We start from the raw sequence: 24,368 nt of genomic DNA, 5'->3' as shown, positions 1-24,368 counted from the left end.
ATTTATGAAGTGGAAAACTCTTCATTTCTCACTCCAAAGTCGACTGGTTATGTTCTGTTACACAGACTTTCAGATTCAGTGATCTAAAACAGAAACAGCTGCACTGGACTTCATTCATCCAGGAAAACTGACATTTCTCAAGCAATTGCCAAGTGCAATCTCTAAAGTACAACACGTCAGACTTTATCCAAAAGGAGATATTCTTATTTTACTCTATCATCCAAATGCTTTTCAGAAGAAATTGTAAACAAGGTCCCCAGAGCCATATTCCACAATGGTCCAAGGAAACAACAATGGCTCTCCTCCTCTTGCTTTATCCAAAATATTAATTTCATAATGGAAACAATAAAGGAGATATCAAAATAACTAGCTGCTTTTTACAATTATTAGTGCTTTATAATGTTGTCAGATTAGCATTGTATGTAATACCTTTCCAATTCTATAGCCTCTATTGCTGGAAAGGTCACAAGAATAATATTTCTCAGACCTACAAGGAAAAGTACACTAACAGAGGTATATGCCTTTCAGGCTGAGAAGAAATTAGTTTTATACAAAGAAGGAAGAAGAGTGGCACCTTGCACATCATGTAACACTTCTATTTGTATTCATGAGAATCCATGAGTTTGGACACTTAGACTATACTGGAAAAGCAGAACCCAGGTAGTTTCTAGACGAAGCAAACCTAAGAAAAGCAGGAAATAGCCATGTCCAGTAGAGAAGACACTATACATTGCCCAACTCTACAATCATGGAGGGCTAGCTACAGTAAACAGGAAAAGATATCCATCTAGAATAAAATATGAAAGAAAAAAATCATAATAATAATAATAAAGGAGAAGAAAGTACAGTACAAACAGAAAAAGTAAAATTCAAGAAAAGAATACAAACATATTCACAATCATAACAAAGTTTCATGGGTTAAGGTTTATATTTAGAATTCAGAAAAGTGGGGCCAGTGTTGTGGCATAGCAGGTAAAGCCACCCTGCAATGTCAACATCCCATATGGGCCACCAGCTGCTCCACTTCAAATACAGCTCCCTGCAATTAGCCTGGGAAAAAGCAGTGGAAGACGACCCAAGTCTGGGCCCCTGCCATCCATGTGGGAGATCTGCATGAAGCTCCTGGCTCCTAGCTTCAGTCTGGCCCAGTCCTGGCCATAATGGCCATCAGGAGAGTGAACCAGTAGATGGAAGATCTCTCTGTCTCTCCCACTCTCTAACTCTTTCAAATAGATAAGCAAATCCTAAAAAAAAGAATTCAGAAAAGTTTCAGATTGTGTGTGTGTGTGTGTGTGTGGTTTTTGTCTGCCTCTATATTATTTACAAGCAACCCACCTAAAACACTGGACAGCAAATGCTAAAAATAAAGATGCAGAAAACTAATTAACTAAGGTAATGCTAATAAAGAAAAACATATATAAATATAAAATAAAATTCAAAGCCAAGGCATCAATCAGGAAAAGAAAGGAATATTTCATGTTTATAAAGAACATATTTTTAATTATAAAGCTGTACATATTGTTCTTTTAATATTTTATAGGAAAATTTTCTGTATATAAATGTGTTTACTTTCTATATTTTCTACCTTTATATATTAGGTAGACACATTTTCTGTTAAACATCATTCTAACAGTTTCAAAACCAATACAACCTTTCCTCTAACAGTGCACATTTAGAATGTTTTCAAAATATCATTTACATAAAAAGTAGGATAATAAACACCTCAAGGGATATTCCCTCTAAAAAATTAATAGGCTGACAAATCAACTAAATCCAGACTCTTAGACCCTCAGGCCATCAGACAAAAAGGGAAATTCATTCTGTCAACATGGGAGCTGATTCATCATGTCTGGATCAACACAAACATTTCTGGAGTGCTTACAGTCCCCACAAGTACACCAGCCAACAGCTGACATCTGCTCATGCCAGATACCAGGTTCCCACCACTAAATGTATCATCTCTATAAATATGTTGAAAATTTGAACAATGCATTACAAACTTTTTTATACTTATTTATTTATTTTTGAATTTAAGGAATTTATTAACACATTAGATTCTCAGAGTCACAGCAGATGCATGATAATTACCACAATTCTCATCAATTTTCATGTTAATGTGATATTAATAAAGAGACAACAGATTCCATGTAGTGAATGGATATCATTCTAAGAAAATAATACTTCTCTTACTCCCTTCCTCTTTCCTTCCCTCTCCATTTCTGTTTTATTTTCTTTCTTTTTGAGTTTTTGAGATAATATATTTCAAATTCATACTCTAGTCAAAGGCTTAATGCTCCACTAACTAAAGGGTTCAACAAGTAAAAAGACCCCAGTTCAGCATGAATATAGGCAAGGGCTATTATCAACAATCAAGTGAAAAGATGATGATTTCACTCATATGCAGTAAATTTTAAAATATTTGCAGATCATTAAAACTATTATTATGAACTAGTGTGTTTCCCATCAGAATGTTTTAATGATTATCTATTTGAAAGGCAGAGTATCAGACAGAGAGAAAGAAAGAGAAAAAGAAGAGAGAGAAAACCATTCACTGGTCAAATGCTCTCAATAGCCAGGACTGGGCCAGACCAAAACCAGGAGGCTGGAACTCCATGGGAGACACATGGGTACCACCTCCACATGTGCAGTAGGAGCCCAAGCACTTGGGTCATCATCTGTTGCCTCCCAGGTGCATTAGCAGGAAGCTGAATCAGAAGCATGGAGTAGTCAGGACTCAAGCTGGCATTCTGATATGGGATACAGACTTCCCAAGCAACAAGTTAACATGCTGCAAACACCTGCCCCAAGTATTGATTTTAATAAGAATACTGTCTAGTGAAATAAACACAAGACAGACTTAGGAGAGAAGAGAGCCCTAGCTCAGGTATTAAAAATGGGTAAAATGAAGTACAATGATGCCCTAGAAATATTTGAAAAGATTTCTTTGAAATTAATTCACAATAATCTACAGAAAACATCTTCATATACCTCTTCAGTATGCCCTTATACAGGATTAACATAGCTACACCCCAAATCCAAAACCTAAAATGCTCCAAAGTCTGAAACTTCTGGGCATCACATACTACTAGTGGAAAATTCTACACCTGACCTCATGTAACCATTTACAGTGAAAAACACAAACAAATTAAAAAATATTGCTTAAGGCCAGCACCGCGGCTCACTAAGCTAATCCTCCGCCTTGCGGCGCCGACACACTGGGTTCTAGTCCTGGTCGGGGCGCCGGATTCTGTCCCGGTTGCCCCTCTTCCAGGCCAGCTCTCTGCTGTGGCCAGGGAGTGCAGTGGAGGATGGCCCAAGTGCTTGGGCCCTGCACCCCATGGGAGACCAGGATAAGTACCTGGCTCCTGCCATCGGATCAGCGTGGTGCACCGGCCACAGCGCGCCGGCCGCGGCGGCCATTGGAGGGTGAACTAACGGCAAAAAGGAAGACCTTTCTCTCTCTCTCTCTCACTGTCCACTCTGCCTGTCAAAAAAAAATTGCTTAAAATTAGCTTCAGGCTATATGTATAAACTGTGTATTAAACATAAATGAATTTTGTGTTTAACTTGGAAACTATGCCAAAAATTCCTCACTATATATATATATATATATGTATATATTTGTGTATATATTTGTATGCATATATATGTATATGCATACATATAGTATATATAGTATATGTATACATATACATATAGTATATATATATACACACACAAATATTCCAAAATCCAAACTCTTAATTCCAAAACACCTTGGATCCCAGGCATTTTTCTTTTCATTTTTTTTTACAGATTTATTTACTTATTTGAGAGGCAGAGTTACAGAGAGAGACAGAGAGAAGGAGAAACAGAAAGCAGAGAGCTCTTGCAACTGCTGGTTCACTCCCCAAATGGCTACAACATTCAAGGCTGGGCCAGGCTGAAGCCAGAAGCCAGGAGATTCATCTGCATTTCCCACATGGGTGGCAGGGGCCCAAATACTTGGACCATCTTTCTCTGTTTTTCTCAGGTTATTAACAGGGAGTTAGATCAGAAATGGAGCACCCAGGACTGAACAGGTGCCCATATGGGATGCCAGTGACTTAACCTGCCACACCACAATGTTGTTCCCGCAAGCATTTTCAGTAAGGGCTGCTCAATCTGTACGTAACCTCATTTTCCTTTATCTTCAAAATACTTCCTTCACACATTTAGGAATGGCCAGGACTGAATTCTTAAAAGTTGGAAAAGCACAAATTTTTCTATTTTTGCTTGGTGGATATTCCACAAAGTAAGCAGCACTTGAATAATTGAGCTGCACAGGTTTTCCGATAAAGGCACAACACTTTAAAGGGACTTGTGTATTTGTACTGTGGTAATAATTATTTTCTTTAAATAAAGGGATATGTTATAATAAGAAAATTGTAATATTAACTAGAAAGCAGAAAGGTTAAAGTTTTTTGCTTAAACCTTCTCATCCCCTACATTTCCCTTACTGTTACTCACTGGCAATGTTTTTCAAGCAATTACGTATCTCTTGTCATAGTCAAAAACTCATCATTTTGCATTTTTTAAATATGCTAAACACAATGAAATTGTTTTTCCATCCTCATCACCAAATAGAAATCATCACCAGAATATTTGTGGCATCTTCATTTCCAAATTCAAAGACTTCATCTGCATTTCCCACACCTTACTCCTTCATTTCCCTCTGCTTAAGATCACATTCTTTTCATGATTTTGCATATTTATCCCTTGAAAGATCTTCTTTATCTTCACAAGTCATCTTCTTTCATTCTCTTTGTTGCATGCTATTGACAAATACATCATCAGGCAGCTAACCACTGTCCCTCACGCAGAAAACATGTTTCCCACAGCTTCAGGACCTGCTCCTTCTCAAGGATTATAATAGTTTGTTTCCTTCTTTTCCACTCACTAAACTCCCCTTACCATCAGGAAAGTCATATCAAACTCCTTAAAAAAACCATGCTCATTTCTAGATCTCAGCTTTTTCTCCAGATAAACATTACTTTGTAATTATGTAGCCAGTAAACTACATAAATTCATAGAAAGTCAGTTAAAATTAGTCTGTATGTATAAGAAATAATCAAAAGGCAAATGTTTTTTAAAAAAGTTGTGAATATCAAGAATATGCCTCCAGTAAACCAATAAGACACAATAAAACAACTGTGAACCTATCCTAACCTCAGCTGATACAAAGCAGCTTTGCTATGCAGATTATGTACACACATCTGTTCTGAAGCGGCCCGGTGCCCATACTGATTAGTCGATGTTTGGGTCTTCATGACTTAAACATCTTAAACCTCACTCCTATGTGTGATCACTTACAAACTTAGAAGAGCAATGAGTCACTGAACACTGAACACAATGAAATGCTTGCTATGTGCCAAAAATAAATCATACCAAACTAAATGATACACTTTTGCTAGTAGTACTAAGCTGACATCAAGAGAATACTATGCTCCTATTATTTCAAAAATGAAAATAAGTCATTGAATGCTGTATGTAAAACTCTCCCAAAGGAGAGTAACACCTGGTGTCAGCCTGGTAGGAGGTTTCTATTACTGTGTTTTAGAGTTCTGCTACTTAACCCTGCCTGATTAATAGGTTATCTGAAATTGAGGGGAGGCAATGATGACTTATAAATCAAACTGCCAGACAAAGTAAACCTAAGAAAGATGTCTGACTGCATGAAACAGTATGAATTCAAAAATATCTCCACTGAATAAATAATGGACCATTTGCAATAAAACAAAATCCAAAAGAAACAAAGAAAAGTTCTAAGATCCAAAATCTGGATTATAGAATGCACCAGTAGGAATAAACTGACTTAGCAGAAGGGCTGAGTAGACTAAAAGGTCTTAGTTGATGGCAAACTAAAGTCATTAGTGTGAACTGGATGCCAACAATTAGCTTGCTCTGGGGCTACAGTGAGGAACAAACAGGGCCACACCTTTTCTATTCAATCACCAATGGCCACAGAGAATGAAAACTGATTAAGTCCATAGAAGGCTGATCACAGCAGGGATAAAAATCCAAATGATCTCCAAAAAAAAGAAGTATTTTTAGAAAATGATATTCCCCTTGGGGCACCATGTTAGCTACCCTTAAATACTGGCAAGATTGCCCCTCAGAAAAGAAATAAGGCTTCTTCCTGTCACTCCCAGAGGACAGAATTAGGTTCAAAGCCTGGAAGCTCCAGGGAGGATGTTTTTGATTTGAGGGGAAAGTTTTTAATAGATTGGGATCTCCCTAAAACTCAAGGTTTCCCATCACTGGCGATGTCTGGCATTGGACAGCAAACTCATTATATGTCACAGGGAGGGGTAACGGCTTCAATTACTGTTGAAACAAACAGTTTTGGTATTGTAAACATCAGTTCTATGACTTATGTTGACCATAGTGTGGGTCTACACTGAACTATTTTTTCAAACTAAGCTCTGCCTCAAGAGGCCAGTTCAAGGCTCATCCCCTTCACCTCCTCACTATTCATGTCTTCCATAGGGCTGACCTTGAGTGTTCTGGACCTTGAGATAATTTGGAACTCAGTTACACAAAGTATTAATTTGCTTCCTAAAAGTATTTTTTAAATAGTCCATCTCCATGCTCCATCAAAAGCAACCACAGATGATGGCCTTCCTCAATCTAGTAAGTATACAGTGGCCACTGAAATTGAACCTGCTAATGCACAGTTTCTCTTGTTTTTCCTATAGCACTTATTCAGTGTTTTCAGAATGATCAATATCTCATTGCCATGAAAGTGATGAAGGTTACAGCAATGGCTTCCTTAGAAGTTCCCATACACCCTTCTCCTGAACACCCTCCACCTGATTTATCAAAGTTCCTGTATTTTTCCATTTAAAATTTCTCAACTCTCTAATAAGAACAATGGCTACAAAAACTGAAACCATTACTTACAATTTTTGCCTAAAATAAAATATACCTTTTTTCTCTCCCCCTTTACCCTAGGATATGTCAAAAGATGACTCAGAAAGTAGACATTCCAAAAGAAAGATTTAGAAGGCAAAAATAAAATAAAATAAAATCTGAAATTCTCTAAATAGTAGTAGGGCTAGTATGTGGCACGGTGGGTTAAGCCACTGCCTGAAACACTGCCATTCCATACTGGAGAACCCATATGAGTTCCAGCTGCTCTGCTTCCAATCCAGATTCCTGCTAATGCACCTGGGAAAGCAGCAGAAGAAGCCCCAAGTTCTTGGGCCCCTGCCACCCATGTGGGAGATCCAAATGGAGTTCCTGGCTCCTGGCTTCAGCCTGACCCCAAATGTGGGCATTTGTGGGTGAAACAGTAAGTCAAAGGTCTCTCTCTCCCTCTCCCTCTCTCTCACTCATTCTTTCTCTTTCTCTCTGCCTCCCTCTCTCTGCCTTTCAGATAGATAAAAATAAATATTTTTTTCAACAAAGTAGTAGCAACAAAGTCTTGCACTTGCCATTTAGACAGCTTGCATCTCTGTATAAGTGGATTCCTTGCAGTCACTCCCTTGGGTAAAACAGGTTTGCCTTACTTAAGAACTGCAACGCTAAAACAATAAAAGAAAGAAAACAGGAAAATTTTCCTCTGCAATTAACTTTATCGTAAATGCTTACCTTTGGTGATAAAATGAAGAGTATATAAAGTTGAAAGCACGTACACATTATTCTTTTAAGTCACTATTATTCAAATCAAACTTGAAAATTTGAAACTATAATTGCTTCTCTAATCTTACTGAGGCTGTTTTAGGCCCACAGCTCAAAAATGTGACAAGTTATTGGAAGGGATATTTGGAATTCAACTCAGCAATCACATCCAAAATGGTGTAGAAACATTTTAAATGCGCAAACGTATTGAATTACTCATACAGCATTTAATAATATTAGGCTTGGCCAAAAAATGCCCAATGTGAAATTACGTTATCCAGCTAAAAATTAAAAATATTTAGAACCACAGTTAGGAAAACACAGATGCACAAATGGTTCTAACTTCTACATAAGTAATTGACTATTCATTTATCTAACTAATTAAAATGAATCAGGCCGGCGCCGCGGCTCACTAGGCTAATCCTCCACCTTGTGGCGCCGGCACACCAGGTTCTAGTCCCGGTAGGGGTGCCGGATTCTGTCCTGGTTGCCCCTCTTCCAGGCCAGCTCTCTGCTATGGCCAGGGAGTGCAGTGGAGGATGGCCCAAGTGCTTGGGCCCTGCACCCTATGGGAGACCAGGATAAGTACCTGGCTCCTGCCATCGGATCAGCGCGGTGCGCCGGCTGCAGCGCGCTGGCCGCGGCGGCCATTGGAGGGTGAACCAATGGCAAAGGAAGACCTTTCTCTCTCTCTCTCTCTCACTGTCCACTCTGCCTGTTAAAACATAAAATATTTTAAAAAATGGATCAGAGATTAAAAAATCACTTTTTTCCAGTGTTTTGAGGTAAAAGATTAAAATAATTGATTCCAATTTTCCCAGTGCCACCATATTTCCTTCTGTGTTTACCCAGAGTCAATTCAATTCAGTTTGCCAGTTTTTTTGTTTTGTTTCTGGTTTAATAAACTACATGCCTAGTTAAATACTGTGTAGAAACTTACATACATTATAAACATAGACTTCACCACAGTTTAGATTCAACCATGGACTCCATTTGTAAACCTTCACAATGAGGTGAGAGTTTGGTGCAGTGGTTAACATGCTACTTGGGACATCCACATGCCATATCAGAGGGCCTGATTCAAGTACCAGCTCTCCTTCTGACCAGTTTTCTGCTAATGCACACCCTTGAAGGCAGCAGATTATGACCTCAAGTACTTAGGTCCCTTCCCAAGTCTCCAACCTGAATGGAGTCCTGGGATCAAGGCTTTGGCCTGGACTGGCCTGGCCCCAGCTATTGCAGGCATTTGTGGAGAGAAGTTATAAGATTGTGATCTTATTCTCATTGTCTCTCATTCCCTTTCTCTCTCTCGCTCCTCTCTCTCTCTCTCTCTCTTTCAAATAATGAAAGCAAATAATTTTTTAAAAAATAATCACATAAGTGGATGTGGAAGCAATCAATAACCTCTAGAAAGTGCTCTACTATAAGCAGCAATCGATGAAGAATGCAGCTTTGTGGTATGACAACCAACAATGACATCAAGACCATCTATGGGGAAACTGGCTAGGACAGAGACATGTCATGTATTGCTACATCCCTAACACCTAGTCTAATCTATGGAAAGAGCTGAGTGGATGAATGAATTAAAGCACACACTTTATACAAATGCACCAAAGTCTGGGTTTTTGTTTGTTTGTTTGTTTTGACAGGCAGAGTGGACAGTGAGAGAGAGAGACAGAGAGAAAGGTCTTCCTGCCATTGGTTCACCCCCCAGTGGCTGCTGCAGCTGGCGCTGATCCGAAGCCAGGAGCCAGGTGCTTCCTCCTGGTCTCCCATGGGGTGCAGGGCCCAAGGACTTGGGCCATCCTCCACTGCACTCCCGAACAACAGCAGAGAGCTGGACTGGAGGAGGAGCAACTGGGACAGAACTGGTGCCCCAACCAGGACTAGAACCCGGGGTGCCGGCGCCGCAGGCAGAGGATTCGCCTAGTGAGCCACGGCGCCAGCCAGTCTGGGTTCTAACAGCATGTAAGCACCTGGCCTAGGTGGCAATGGATGCTGATTCCCAATGGTGCATCTGAAAGCAAAGATTGTCTTCTAATTTTCATAAAGGTGTGATATGGGTTATCTATGAGGTTCTTTAAAATTTTTCATGGCTATACAGAAGTAAAAAATAAATCAGGGACGGGTATTTGGCTTAATGATCAGACCCCAGCTAAGATGCCCATGTTCCATATCGGAATGCTGAGGTTCCACACCCAGCTCTGGCTCCTGATTCCTGCTTCCTACCAATGTAGGCCCTAGGAGACACAGGTGATGACTTGAGTAACTGAGTCCCTGCCACCTACATGGGAGACTTGGATTGAGTTACCAAGCCCTGGCTTTGGCTCCAGTCCAGCCCCAGCTATTGTGGGCATTAGTGGAGGGAACCCACACACAGGAGTGTCTTTTCTCTCCCTCCCCTCTCCCTCTCCTTCACAGCTTCTCAAATAAAAAAATAAAAATTTTTGTATAAATAATTTTTAAATTTATGCTTAGGTTTTCTGTAATACACATTTTTTCATGAGCCTTTTGAAGACCTGTCATATATATGAATATTTTTTAAGTTAAAGAAAGTCCTTTATTTATTTATTTTTAATTTATTTATATAAAGAATACAGATTTCATGTATTTCATATATGCAGTTTTAAACACATAATGATACTTCCCACCCCCTTCCTCTTTCCTTTTTTTCTTTTTGATTTTTGCAATAACATACTTCCAATTTACTTTATGGGCACAGCTTTTAATTTTCCACTAAATAAAGAATTCAACAAGTAGAAAATAGAAAGGTCACTTCTCCACAGGAATACAAACAGGGCTATTAATGATAATCAAATTTCAAGATGTCAATTTCACTCAGATATATTACATTTTTGTACTCTATTTATTAACTACCACAAATCAAAAAAAGCATGTGATATTTGTCCTTTGGTGTCTGGTTTATTTCCAGTGGCATCTATTTCACTGCAAAAGACAGGATTTCATTCTTTTTATGGCTGAGTAGTATTCCATCATGTATATATACCATGTTCTCTTTATCCAGTTAATCAGTTGATGGAAATATTTTGCACCAAAATAAATTTATCTTTTAATTACATTTTCCATACACATTTTGAAGTTCTCAAAAAGATATCTATAGCTGATAACACAGGGGCTCATGACAAAACTCATGCAGCCACAAACCAGATATAAGGATACCCTCAAATACCACCCTACAATAATTTTCTGGAACCATGCCATAAAGCAAGTGCCAACAGCCTCAAAGACTCCTGAATCACCAAGTGACTCTCAAAGCCTCCCTTGGAGATATCAGTGCACTGCCAGCTTCACAAGAAACCCCTCTCCTGTACCCTCAGTTCCCTCCCCAAAAAGCACAAGGTGGATAATGGCTACAACCTTGATTTGCGTCTGCTGCATGACCTAGATGAAATAAAGAAGAATATTCTCATCTAACGAGGCAGCAAGCTTTCCAAAAGACATGTATCCAAATGTGTGAAAAAGCTTAGAAGCAAGAATATGAATATTTACAATAACATTCAACTTTATTTGACTACTTTTTATCTGCCAGGTGTTATGCTAAAAGGAATTATATGCATTGTCTTATTTAACCCTCCTGAGGACACTATGAAATAGGTCCTGTGATTCCCCCACTTGACAGCTGGTCAATTATGCTTTAAAAGGTCAAATATTATAAACAAACTCATACAGGTGCTGTCAGGATCATACCTACACAACACCCATGATCTTAGCTATTATCTTCTATGGCCTCAATGTATTCTAGTATTTTACATCCTTTTGGCATTCACAAGAAGTAATAATTATTTTCTGCTTTTAAAGAAATTGTTTCATTTTAACCAAATTTTGATGTCTCTAATTAGTGTGTCTAGTATTTAAAAGTACATCGGGAATAATCAGTACTTCATGAATTAGAAGAACATGAATTACCCTCTTTCATTTGTATGAGATTCAAAATATGATTCCAGATGTTTCCATCTATAAAGCATGGAACTGTGTATTCTTTTTTTTTTTTTTTTTTTTTTTTTTTGGACAGGCAGAGTGGACAGTGAGAGAGAGAGACAGAGAGAAAGGTCTTCCTTTTGCAGTTGGTTCACCCTCCAATGGCCACCATGGCTGGCGCGCTGCGGCCGGCGCACCACGCTGATCCGATGGCAGGAGCCAGGTGCTTCTCCTGGTCTCCCATGGGGTGCAGGGCCCAAGCACTTGGGCCATCCTCCACTGCACTCCCTGGCCACAGCAGAGAGCTGGCCTGGAAGAGGGGCAACCGGGACAGAATCCAGCGCCCCGACCGGGACTAGAACCTGGTGTGCCGGCGCTGCAAGGCGGAGGATTAGTCTAGTGAGCCGCGGCGCCGGTGTATTCATTTTTAAATTACAAAAGTAGTACATAACTATTTTTAAGAAAAAATAGAGAAAAAGAAAAACAGGGAAGAATATTTCCAATCTTACCACCCAAACACAACAGTTAATGTTTTGAGAAACATGTAACTTAGAGCTAAAAAATATAATTTGATTACTCATAGAAACATGATTTTCCTCAAAGAACCCATAAGTCAGAATCAGGATTTTTTTTTCCAAGTGTTGAAAAGACCAATGAAAAATTTTATATAACTCCCACAAGGAGGCCAAACCATAATATTTTTAAGGATTATGAGAAAAGATCCAGGCCTCCTGGCTGCTCTACTTCCACTCCAGCTCCCTCCTGATGGCCTAGGAAGGCAGTGGAGGATGGCCCAAGTGCTGGGGCCCCTGCACACATGTGGGAGACCTGGAGGAGGCTCCTGGATCCTGGCTTCAGATTAGCCCGGCTCCAATTGTTGTGGCCATTTGCGGGGTGAACCAGCGAATGAAGGTCCTCTCTCTCTGTCTCTCCCTCTCTCTCTGTATGTAACTCTGCCTCTTAAATAAATAAAATAAATATTTTTAAAAAGGAAAAAGATCAATTTAGTTATTCATAATTCATTGTAACATCCATCATCTGGGATTATTCAAGAAATATGTTGCTCTGCTTTGTGTCTTCTCAAAAATTCAGGTGTTATCAATGTGATAACAGAAAGTTATTGGGTCTTTAAGAGATGGTCAGGTCTTGAGGGCCCCTTCCTAATGGATGGGATTCGGACCCTAACAGAGACTTCATGCAGCTCAGTGTTGCTTGTCCTTCCACCTCCTGTCAAGTGAGCACAAAACATTCCTCCCCTGTGGAGGATACAGCACTAAGTAAGGCAACACCTGGGCATCTTGGAGGCAGGTAAGAGCCCTCACCAGACAACTGAACATAGGGCACCTTGATCTCGGACTTCCCAGCTCCCTGAATGGTAAGAAAACAAATTTCTGTTTTTCATAGGTTACTGCCTCAGGTACCTTGTCAGGGCAGCACAAATGGAGTAAGAACTGTCACTAGCATTTTTAGAACTAAATGAGTTCTGCATTTCTCAGTAGACTAACTTCTGAAAGGATACATTACTCCACATCGACTATACACAGATGCTCTAAGATGCAGTTCTTAACATCTTCCATGATGGTCTCTAACAGTGTTTTTAACAAAGAAAAAAGCATGCAAACAGTGACATGCAAGAAGATTTGACAATCATACCTGTGTAGCTCCCCCTTACTGCAGGCTTTCCTAAGCTACCAGTTTCTCAATAAGCTGGTGCCAGGCTGGGATGAGAAACCATTTCCAGATAAAAGGCCTTCTTGGAAACAATGTTAGTGTCTACTTACTGAGTACTTATAAGTAGAGTTGTCTGTTGATTGAGTACATATAAATACTATTATCCAAATGGTACCATAGACATATGATTTACATTATAGGTATCTACTTGCACACACTCACATGTTTGCTGCCACTAAAGATACAAGAACTTGTATTGGGTTCCATGTGCCTCCAATTCCCATTAAGAACTCTGCATGTTACCTTTTTCAGGCCTACTCCCTCATCATTCCATGTGACCCAAGCAGGAACCCTGCCTCTACCACTTTCATGAACACAATTACCATGTTGCTACAAACAGAAATGGGCACACCCCAAATTCTTATGTTGAAGCTCTGCCTCGCAAGGTGATAGTATTTGGAGGTGAGGCTTTGGGGAAGTCATTAGCTCACACAGGTAGAGCCCTCTGTATGGCTTAATCAGAAGAGATAGGAGACAGCTTGCTTCTATGTGAGGACCCAGCAAAATGATGGCTGTCTACAATCCAAGAAGAGAGCCCTCACCAGAAACCGAGCCAGCCAGAACTTTGGACCTGTACTTTCCAGTACTATGAGAAATAAATTCCTGTTGTTTGAGCCACCAGGTAATGGTATTTTGTCTCAGCAGCCCCAGCTAACTGAGATATGTCATCCCTGCTCCATAGTACATATCTGCTTTGTCTTGATGTTTCTTTTTTTAAATGTCTACCCAAAGCTGCTAGCTAACAAGTGATTTGAACAGAGAGAGAAAAATAAAGGGGCTATAAAATGGCTGAAAGGCAAACTGACAGCGTAAACTTTCAACAGAGAAGTAGGGTTACCTTCATTCTTAGCACACTGGGTATAAGCGTCTGCATGACGCTTCACTCTTTCTCCACTAACTGCCAAGATATTACTTCAAATCATAAGGAATGCTTTGTAAAGAATGCAATGTGGTGTGTCGTCAAATGAGAATTAAAAACAGTTTGCAAAGAAGTCAAGTGAAACATGCTATGCTTGCTGTTGATTTTCCTAAATTGAAATTAAAACCATTTTTGCCTTATACATTTTGTTCATTCAAGATGTTTGTAAAATATTATTTTTACATAATAAATGGCAGAGTGTTTTCCATTTAAAAATGAAAACTGCCAATTGGCTATAAATAGATTCACTAAACTGAATTTAGCAGTTATTTTGTCTGAATCCCCTTTCTCTAGGACAGCTAAGCACCTAGAAGGCATTTCATAGCTATTTGATGAATGGCAAAACACTTAAAAGGAATGTACCTCTCTGTCTTATCTTCAATATTCTATCATCTTCTGGGCACTGCTAGAAAACATGTGCCTAGACACACCCTATGGGTGGAGTCAAACACTCTTTCTAATCATGTAGCAAAATACATATATAGCAATCGCTAATATTTTTAAGTACATATTTCAGTATCATTTCAATCTTTGAATCAGTGATTTCATGGACTGAAAGTGACCATAAAAATATAATATTTATTCTTTGAATGTTAGTTTTTATTTGTCGCTTGCACAGAAAAAAAGATTAAATTTCAAACAAAATGGTTAGAAGTACAAACTTTCTATAAAGCTGAAACTCCCCTAGAACTTTTTACTTTGCACATTAAAAAGGAACTTTCTTGGTGCTTAAGTTTTTCTTCTTGACACCAATAACTATACAAACAATCAATTAATGGGTAACACAACACTGTAGTCATAGCTAAATTGACCTAGAGCAAAACAAGACAAGTTAAACAAAAAGCACCAAATCAAACACAAGCAACTGGCAGGATTCCCAGAAGGTCACCAAACATGGACTTGAGAAAACTGTCAATGTTTCCTGAAATTTTAAAAGGTATCTCGGAGTATTTCATTAGTAAAAATCAAGATGCCAAATAAACAACAAAGAGAAAAATGCCAAATTGAATCCTTTGGAAAAAAAAAAAAGCATGTATAATGAAAAAAATGATCCTTTGCAAAATTGCTATAGATTTATTTCCTTGGCACTGAAAACATAATGCTTCCATTGCTTTTTAATTGAGGAAATCTTTTAAGTAAATATCCTTGAAATCAAAACAGGCATAACTAGAGCATTCCAAACAGTACTCCATAATAGGGATTATGTGCCTCTTTGACAACATTAGATGATTTTTTTTTATAGAAGGCAAGACAGTTGGATGAAAACCGTACTGAGTAGAACATAAGCAACCTAACATACTATCCAATGCCACCCTGAACTGTTCATGAACCCTTGGCTAAACTGATTTCCCCATACCTCTGTTTCCTCATTAGACAAATTATAATATCCCATTAAGCATTCTAAAAATTCTATCAGTATACAAGAATCCCATAGGTATAGTTAATGTGCAGACATGTAGAAAGGGCATGTCTATACAAAGGATGTGATTATTCTTTTCCACAATAAATTCTAAGTATTATAACCCAGAACCATCTGAAAAACTATTCTCAGGGAAACAGTAAAATGGGGAAGCAGTGGGTTAAAAGCAGTGATTCTCAAGCTATACTGTCTGGCCAGCAACAGCAACATCTACAGGAATTTTTCAAAAATGTTGTTCAAAATATTTACTGTTATCTGAGAAACATGAAATAGTTCACCTATTTGAAACAAATTCTCCCACCATTTCAAACATAAAAACCATGAAATGAACACACAAGGGGGAATCTTCCAATGAAAAATGCACATTATGAAAACACTATGGGGGCCGGCACTATGGCATAGCGGGTAAAGATGCCACCTGCCATGCCAGCGCCCCATATGGGTGCCGGTTCATGTCCCAGCTGCTCCACTTCCAATCCAGCTCTCTGCTATGCCCTGGGGAAGCAGTAGAAGATGGCCCAAGTCCTTGGGCCCCTAACCCGTGTGGGAGACCTGGAAGAAGCTCCAGGCTCCTGGCTTCGAATGGCACAGCTCCCTCTGTTGCGGCCATCTAGGGAGTGAACCAGTGGATAGAACTAACTAGCTCTCTCTCTCTCTCTCTCTTTCTCTCTCTCTCTCTCTCTCTCTCTGTGTGTGTTGTGTGTCTGCCTCTCTGTAACTCTGCCTTTCAAATGAATAAATAAATCTTTAAAAAAATATGCATGCATTTCAAAACTTTTGGCACCAAAATAGACATTTTAATTCCACCTCTCCACAAACTTTCTGAAGTGCTCCAAGTATATATTAAGAACCTAAAATATCCTTTGCTTCTTAGGACCCCAGCTTCAGAGGTAAAAATTAAAAAGAGTTTCAAAAGAGTACTTCCGCTTAAACCATTCACTAATGTCCAAAGTAAAACAAGAGCAGACTCTTACTTCAAATTTGCAATGAGCCAGGTATGGTTTTAGAACTTTAAATATATTAACTTACGTACTCCTCCTAACAACCCGACTGTGGTAAGTACTACACAGGGACTTCCAAAAGTTCAGGAGAAATGCAATTAAAAGTTAAATTTATTTTGATTCAAAAAAGATTCACATGCATTCATAATGGGTCAAGCTAAAGAATTACTATTGCATACTGAAATAGTATACAGAGATAGTAAATATGAAATAAAACCATGGGTCCATTTCCTGTGATGCTCTTTACTCACAAGGGCTTAGAGATTGACCTAGAACAAAACCATGCACTGTGGAATAGAGCCCTGGAAATGAACCCAAATGAATGCCAGGTAATTCTCAAAATCTTTCTAAATGAGCCTGGTTATATAAACCAAGAGCAATTAAGCTAACTTCAATTTCTACTCCAGGCCTTTTGCCTGGAAGAGGAGAAACATAAAGTCAAAAAGGGACATTGTAATATTGATCATTCCTAATTGATCACTCATTGTAAACAATGCTGTCGAATCTGTTCTGAATTATCTACTCTCATAGCTCTTTTAGCTAAACTACCCAGAGAGGGTTGGAACTGTGTCATAAAAGGTTAAGCCTCTGCCTGCAGGCATCCCATATGGGTGCCAGTTTGAGTTCCTAGGGCTCCACTTCCCATCCAGCTCCCTGTTAACATCCCTGAGAAAGCAGCAGAAGATGGCCCAAGTGCTTGGGCCCCTGCACCCACATGGGAGGGAGACCCGGAAGAAGCTTCTGGCTCCTGGCTTTGGCCTGGCCCCATCCCGGCTGTTGTGGCCATTTGGGGAGTGAACCAGTGGATGGAAGATATCTCTATCTCTGTCTCTCTCTCTCTCACCTTCTATCTCTGCCTCTCAAATAAATCTTTAAAACATTATCCAGAACTCACAATTTGATTAGAGTCTGAGTGTGCTTCCACATGCCTTTATTTTTGGCATCAAGAGATGTGTCTCTGATCTTCCATTTTGATTACCATAGCTATTTCTTATTCCATAGTAGGAGAAATAGAAAACCCTACGTATAGTAAGTTATAATTACATGTAGTTTAATAACATTAATTTCTAATTCTGTTCAACTTAATAACTTTAAGTTTTAAAGTGTCCTAACAAAAATCTGATTTTCTGACTGAAGGGTTACTAAGATGTTTATATTCTATACTGTGCCCTATGTGTAGTCTTCCAGAAGTCATGGAAGATTAATAGTAGACAGGTTATAACCTCTTGTATTTTAAGAGGGAAGATGAGTCATTTAAATGCATCCAAGTTAGAAATCTAATATTCCCCACATCACTCAAATTAAAGAGACTTGAAACTAATTTCAAAGTTCAAAATCACTTGGTATCTTTTCTTGGAATTCATAACATAAATATTTCTCATTAGAATTATTTGGTCCCAGAGGATTATACAGCTCAGTTCCAATAAAATAATGGGAAAGGAATTGATTGATTGTGTGTGCATATACACATGCATGTGTGGTCAAAGCATTTTCTAATTACTGCAGTTCAGGAAGAAAAGCACTCTCAATTACCTCACCTACACTTTTTGCCAGTTTAGGCTTGCCCTGGCTCTGGTCCTCATTTTGCCTTCTCTTAGATTTTCTTAAACAAACCTTAATGTAACAGGATAAGATTTCATATATTCTACCAAGAACCTAGAAAATACCAGATAGTACTTCTATATTAATTCTATTGACCATGACACTGGGCCACTTTCAGATACTCTCTCATAATCTGAATTTTATTTTATAAAGAATATTATTCTGAAAAGCTAGGTTTGAAGCCTATTTAAATATAGATGACAAGAGATTAGATACTGTACCACAAGGTGAAGTCCTTTACCACAGTGACTAAGAAAGATGAGGCTATTGATTTGAACCTAACCTAAAAATGTTTCTAAAAAGTTCCATCTAAATTTTGCAATAAAATTATAAAGGTAACTTGAAGATGTCTTTATGTTCACCTGTTAGTAAAAAGCAAAAACAGGGTGAGTGTTTGGCCTAGAGAGCAAGTGGATGCCCACTTCCCATATCAAAGTGGCTGGGTTTAACGTCCAGCTCCAATTCCTAATTCCAATCACCCAGTAAAGCAGATCCTGGGAGACAGCAGTGAGGGATTATGTGGTTGAGTTCCAGCCACCTATGTGGGAGCCAGTCCAATCCAGGCTATTGTAGACATTTGGGAAGTGAACCCTGTGGATGGCCATGCTCTCTCTCTCTCTGCCTCCCTCTTTCTCTGTCAAATGGGGGGGGAGGGTAGGTAGAAAAAATGAATAAATTCTAAGGGTATAGCTGGCATATAAATATGTAATCTGACAATATATTAATATATTTTCATTTTGAGATATTTGGGGGTTTTTGGTTTCTTGTATGTGTGTATATGCATTTTGTATTTTGGACTAACAAATATTTAATTTTCTGTGGTAGACTCTTCAGAAGTATTACTCATTAACTGTAATAACAATGAGAGAATACTGAGGTTAGCATTGTACTCCTACAGTTCCCATTGTACAGATGAACAAAATGTAGTTCAGAGAAGTTAGGCAACTACGTGCAAGAACACAGAGAACTAGAACAGGCCTTAAACCCACATCTGCCTCAGACTATAGCCCCTATTCCTAAAGAATGCTTTCCCTAGTTTTCTGAACCCAAGCTTAGCACCTGTACCATAACAAGTTTATATACTTCCAACACAAATTGGCACAGAAAATCACAGCTTGGAAATGAATATTCCCTGTACAGAAAGTCTTGGTACAGTTAGCACTGTCTTCACTACAGCACACATGTGGTGAGACTGGAGTTACGCCTACTCTAGATTTCCTTATCCAACTTCAAATTTTCTGATCCATTTAAGCCCATTTGCAAAGTCATTCTATTTCTGTACTAATGGCTTAGGAACAGCTGGAATTTTTTTTAGCCAAAATTTTGAAATCTTGTATCTCTATTAAAACACAAACCAAAGGACCCACTTCAACAATCCAGAAACCTGTAACAGTGAATTCCCTTTCACTTGGGAGAGTTGGTATTGAATGCCTGAAACCCCCAGTTGCCTTGAGGAAAAAAAATATTGTATATGAGTCCTGTCATCTATAGTAATGACAACCATGATCCAGGATTATCTCATCAGGGTCCAAAGATATGTGTTATTACAGCTAGAAGGCTCATGTATATTTCTTCTTTGGCTTCATTTCAACTCTCAAAAAAGGGGAAAAAAATCCTCCACTCTCCTAAAGCAAGTAGGCAAATTCTAATATGCAAAAATCAGTCAAAATGATGGTTAAGTCTCTACCCTGTATAGGACCTCCAACGTCCACAGTATTTTTTTTTTTTTCAATATGGTCAAATCCCTCTTGATGAATAGCTGAGAGTTTCTAAAAAGGGGCCTGTTTCTCCCTCCCTCGGTGTGCACGTGCCCCCCCTTCCTAACCTCCCACACACAACCTCCTACCCTTGGCAGTGGAATTTTGCAGGTGTCTGCCCTTACCTTACCTGGAGACCCAACCCAACAGTTCTCAAATTTGAGCAAACACCAGCATCACCTGGAGAGAACATGAAAACACAAACTGCTGGGTTCCAGCTTCTGAGTCTCATCTTCTGTAAGTCCAGTGTGGAGCCAGGGCCCTGGACTCTGCATTTCGAAAAACTCCCAGGTGCTGGGGCTGTGGCTGCTGGCTAGAGACCACAGAGAATCACTCCTGTGATTCACTAGTGCTTCAACTTACCTGCACGTGGTAATCACTTGAGCACAGTTTTTTTTTCCATGCTGACGTCCAAAGTCACACCCCCAGGTACTATTATTAGTCTTCTATGTGGGGGTGCAGCTCAAGCCCTAAACGTTTTAAAGCCCTGGAAGAGTCCACTGTAGGGCCACTTGATCTTTAAATTTGCTTCAAGATCGATTTTAGGTATAAACCTGTGTTCTATACTGCAAAGCATTATATTGTGCACGATAAATACATACAATATTATCTGTCAATTTTTAAATATATACATATATTTTTTTCAAGTATAAGAACTTTTGGTCCACGTCACACAGCCCGGGCCCCTGCCCTGGGCGCTCAGCGTCACGCTCCCCAACACGCCACGTGTGGACGCGGGAATCACTTTCAAGAAGATGAAAGCAGAGGAGAGCGGTCTTGAGGGAGTAATTCTTTGCGCGTTATTCGTTGTCAGAGGCCAAACACTTCGAGGCAGAAATCTGCTCCCACAGAACCTCCCAAGATTCATTAACATCAAGTAACTGCAAGACAAACCGTGACATCTCAGCCTGCAGCCTGGGCGCCGAATCCAAGCTCCTTGGCGCCAAGAAGAAACTTCACAACACCCAGAAGGTCAAACTGCAGCCCCCTGAAAGCCAACCCCGAAAACCCCCTCTTGGTCATTCCGGCAGAAGCCTGTGGCGCCTTACCTGGTGTGGCGTCCAGGCTCCGGGATGCCGTTGCGCCAGGCGCGCAGGGGTGTCCCGGGCGGTGACAAGCCCAACCCGGGCCAAACCTGGGCTGCAGGCGGGTGGAAGCCCGCCGCCCGGAGTCCGACTAGCCTATCGCCTCCAGAGCACTGCGCCTCGGCTCCTAAACGCTCTCAGCCCCCTGGAGGCGGAGCCCGGGAGATAAGGTTCGCGCTCCCCACCCGCCCCCTTTGCGGGGGCGAAGGCCAGAGGGTGGGTTTTGGATCTGGATCTGGATCTGGATGAGAGAGCAGCTCATGTAACTCTGGTGGAAACACGCTCAGTGGAAATCCGGCTGGGACCAGAAAATGCGCGCCTGGGGACTGAAAACTAAGACGAAGAAGGACTTGTGAAAAGGACAAGGGAACCGCGGGAGGGAGGCTAAGGATTACCGGGAAAGCAGGAAAGGGAAAGGCAGCGCATAGGTGTCAAGGGCAAGCACAGAACAGATAAACCCCTGGGGGCATTACTTGAACCAACCAAAGGGGGCCCCTCCTTCTTCTTGGCCAATGAGACCAGCCTCATTCCTGGGGGCACCAAGACCAGTGGCCACAGGCTGATGCACCTTGCTCACGACCTAGCTACCCGAAAACCCAAGGGAAATTCACCTTCCAATAGGCAGGCAGTTTACCTTTGAGGATGTGGGAGTTACAGGAAGCCCGGGAATAAGTATGAGGATGAGGGGTGTTTTAAGCTGTCCTTCTCTGAGCCCATTTTTCACATAGAAGTCTGAAACTCCTTTACTATGTAAGTGCCTTAAACCCTAATAGCTTTTTTCTGGCCCCTGGCTGGCTCTCATGCATCAGTCTCCCCCTCCTCACTCTGCACCCCCACACAAACGTAGGGGCTGCTTGCCCTTTTCTTGTATATACCAGCGTGCTCTCATCCCACTCGTTTCTCCTGCCTCCAAAGCCTGCTTCTCTTCATTCAGATGCCTACTCAATTGTCACTTTGAGTCCTTCCTGTGAGCCCTATCCAAACGGGATCCCCCACAACTATTTCCTTCCATAGCCCCATTCTGTTTTCAACAAATTGCTTATTGCTATCTGAAATGTGTTTGCTGCTCTTGTGTTTCATAACCAACTCAAGGTAAGACCTAAGAGGGCGGAAAATCAGGGCTCTTACTTCAAGCTTAACCTTCTGTATCTAAAACAATACCTATAAAATATAAGATGCTCAATAAAAACTGGCTGAGTGACAGTGTAAATTATATTATCACCACAGGAGACACCTCAAGAAATTCCTTCCTTCAAATAAGTGAATTTCGCTGAAATCTGCCCAGATATAAACATCATAGAGACTTTGCTGTATTTCCTCATTCATTGATTCGTTTTAGATTCTGTCATTATGTAAATATGATAGAAGCAAATTGCTTTGCATTTGGCAATAGATTTTTAGATATGACACCAAAAGAACCAGCAATTAAAGAAAGAAGGAAGTTAATACTTCACCAAAAGTTAAATTGCTTTTGTTTCAAAGTGAAAAAAGCAGCCCACAGACTTGGGAGAAAATATTTACAAATCTACCTTCAATAATATTTTTATATTTAGAATGGACAAAGGGATTTCAAAAAGTGCACTGATGAGCTAATTGTGGCACAACAGCTTGAGATGCCACTTCCCTCACTGGCATCCCACACTGAAGTACTAGATCAAGTCTTGGCTTTTTTGTGCTTCTAATCCAGCTTCTTCCTATTGCTCCTGGGAAGGCCTAAGTACGTGGGCCTGGCCACTGGTGTGACAGATCAGGGTGGAGTTCCTGGCTCCTGGTTTCAACCTGGCTCAGATCTGGCTGCTGTGGTCATTTGAGGAGTGAACCAGTGAGTGGAAGATCTTTCTCTGTCTCTTGTTCCCTTTCACTCTGCATTTCAAATAAATAAAATTTGTCTTTTTTAAGAAGTTTATGAAAAAATGGAATAAAAGCACACATTTTCTAAAAACTTTCTGAAGCCCTCTCATATAAATCATTCTGCAACTCAACAATAAAATGACAACCCAACTTACATTGGAAAAATGACTTAAAACCACACAGTATATGAAAGGCTATTCAATATCAATAACTTAGGGAAAGGCAAACCAAAACCACCAGCAGATTTTCATAGCCACAAGGGTTAGAGTTCACAATAAACTAATGTGTATTTTCTGAGCAAACAGAAGAGAGGAGCTCAGAGCCTCTAATCATAAAGTAATGACAACTAGAGAGAAGTGTTAATTACCTTGATTTGATCAGTGTACATTCTACGCATGTACTGAGATGTCACACTATACCCCATAAATGTATAATCATTGTTAATCAGAAATTTTTCAAAAAATACAAATGGAAATGCTAACTAATGTGACTTTATCTTTACCTGTTGAATACATGTATCATATTGTACCCTGTAAATATTTGCAATTAAAATGATAAATTTAATAAAAGACAATAAATGTTAGCAAGAGTATATAGAAATTGGGAGACTCATATATTACTAGTGGGATTATAAAAGTAGTTCAGTCACTTTGGAAAACTGTTTGGCCATTCCCTAAAATATTAAACAGAGCTATCAAATTGCCTGGCAATTCCATTTCTAAGTATAGTATACAGCTGAGACAAATGAAGATATTTGTCTACACAAACACTTTGATATGAATATTCATAGCAGCATTAATCATAATGGCCAAAGATAGTGACAACCCAATGTCCATCAACTGATTAATGGATAAGTGGAGTGTGACATATCCATACAGAGGAATACTTTTCTGTCATTAAAAGGAATAACATACAACATGTTAAACACAAATGAAATTTTAAATGTTAAGTGAAAAGTGCCAGTCAAAAAACCACATAATGTATGATTCTATCAATATAAAATGTCTACAACAGGCAAATCCATAGAGCCATAAAGTAGATTAGTAGTTGCCAGGCATTAGGGGAGGGGGAACTGGGATGGAGTTTGCTTTGTGGATGATGAAAATGTTCTGGAATAAGATAATGGTGATGGTTACACAATTTTGAATATACTAAAAACTACTGGACTGTTCATTTAAAACAGCAAGTTTTATGGCACATGAATTATATTTCCATTTCAAGACATACGATTGCACTCTTTAAAATGGTAAATTTCGGGGCCAGCGTTGTGGTATAGAGAGTTAAGACACCATCAGCGACTTTGGCATCCCATATGGGCAATGGTTCATGTCCTGATTGCTTCACTTTTGATCCAGCTCCCTGCTAACATGCCTAGGAAAGCAGTAGAGGATGACCCAAGTGCTTGGGTCCCTGCACCCATGT

The 24,368-nt window shown here is 39.7% G+C and overlaps 1 protein-coding gene across 1 annotated transcript in view; it reads right to left on the bottom strand.

The window, feature by feature from the left end:
- COL21A1 (collagen type XXI alpha 1 chain) overlaps positions 1-21,540 on the bottom strand; it is a 180,147-nt gene extending 158,607 nt beyond the window's left edge. Inside the window, exon 1 of the mRNA XM_089333077.1 lies at positions 21,060-21,540. The gene's annotated coding sequence lies outside the window, so the exon portion shown is untranslated. The remainder of the gene's footprint in view (positions 1-21,059) is intronic.
- Between the last annotated feature and the right edge of the window lie 2,828 nt (positions 21,541-24,368).

The sequence above is a fragment of the Oryctolagus cuniculus genome, chromosome 5 (genome assembly GCF_051225735.1).
Source record: "Oryctolagus cuniculus isolate XC-2025 breed Fujian yellow rabbit chromosome 5, ASM5122573v1, whole genome shotgun sequence".
Classification (NCBI taxonomy): Eukaryota; Metazoa; Chordata; class Mammalia; order Lagomorpha; family Leporidae; genus Oryctolagus; species Oryctolagus cuniculus.
This window is presented reverse-complemented; position numbering and strand designations above follow the sequence as displayed.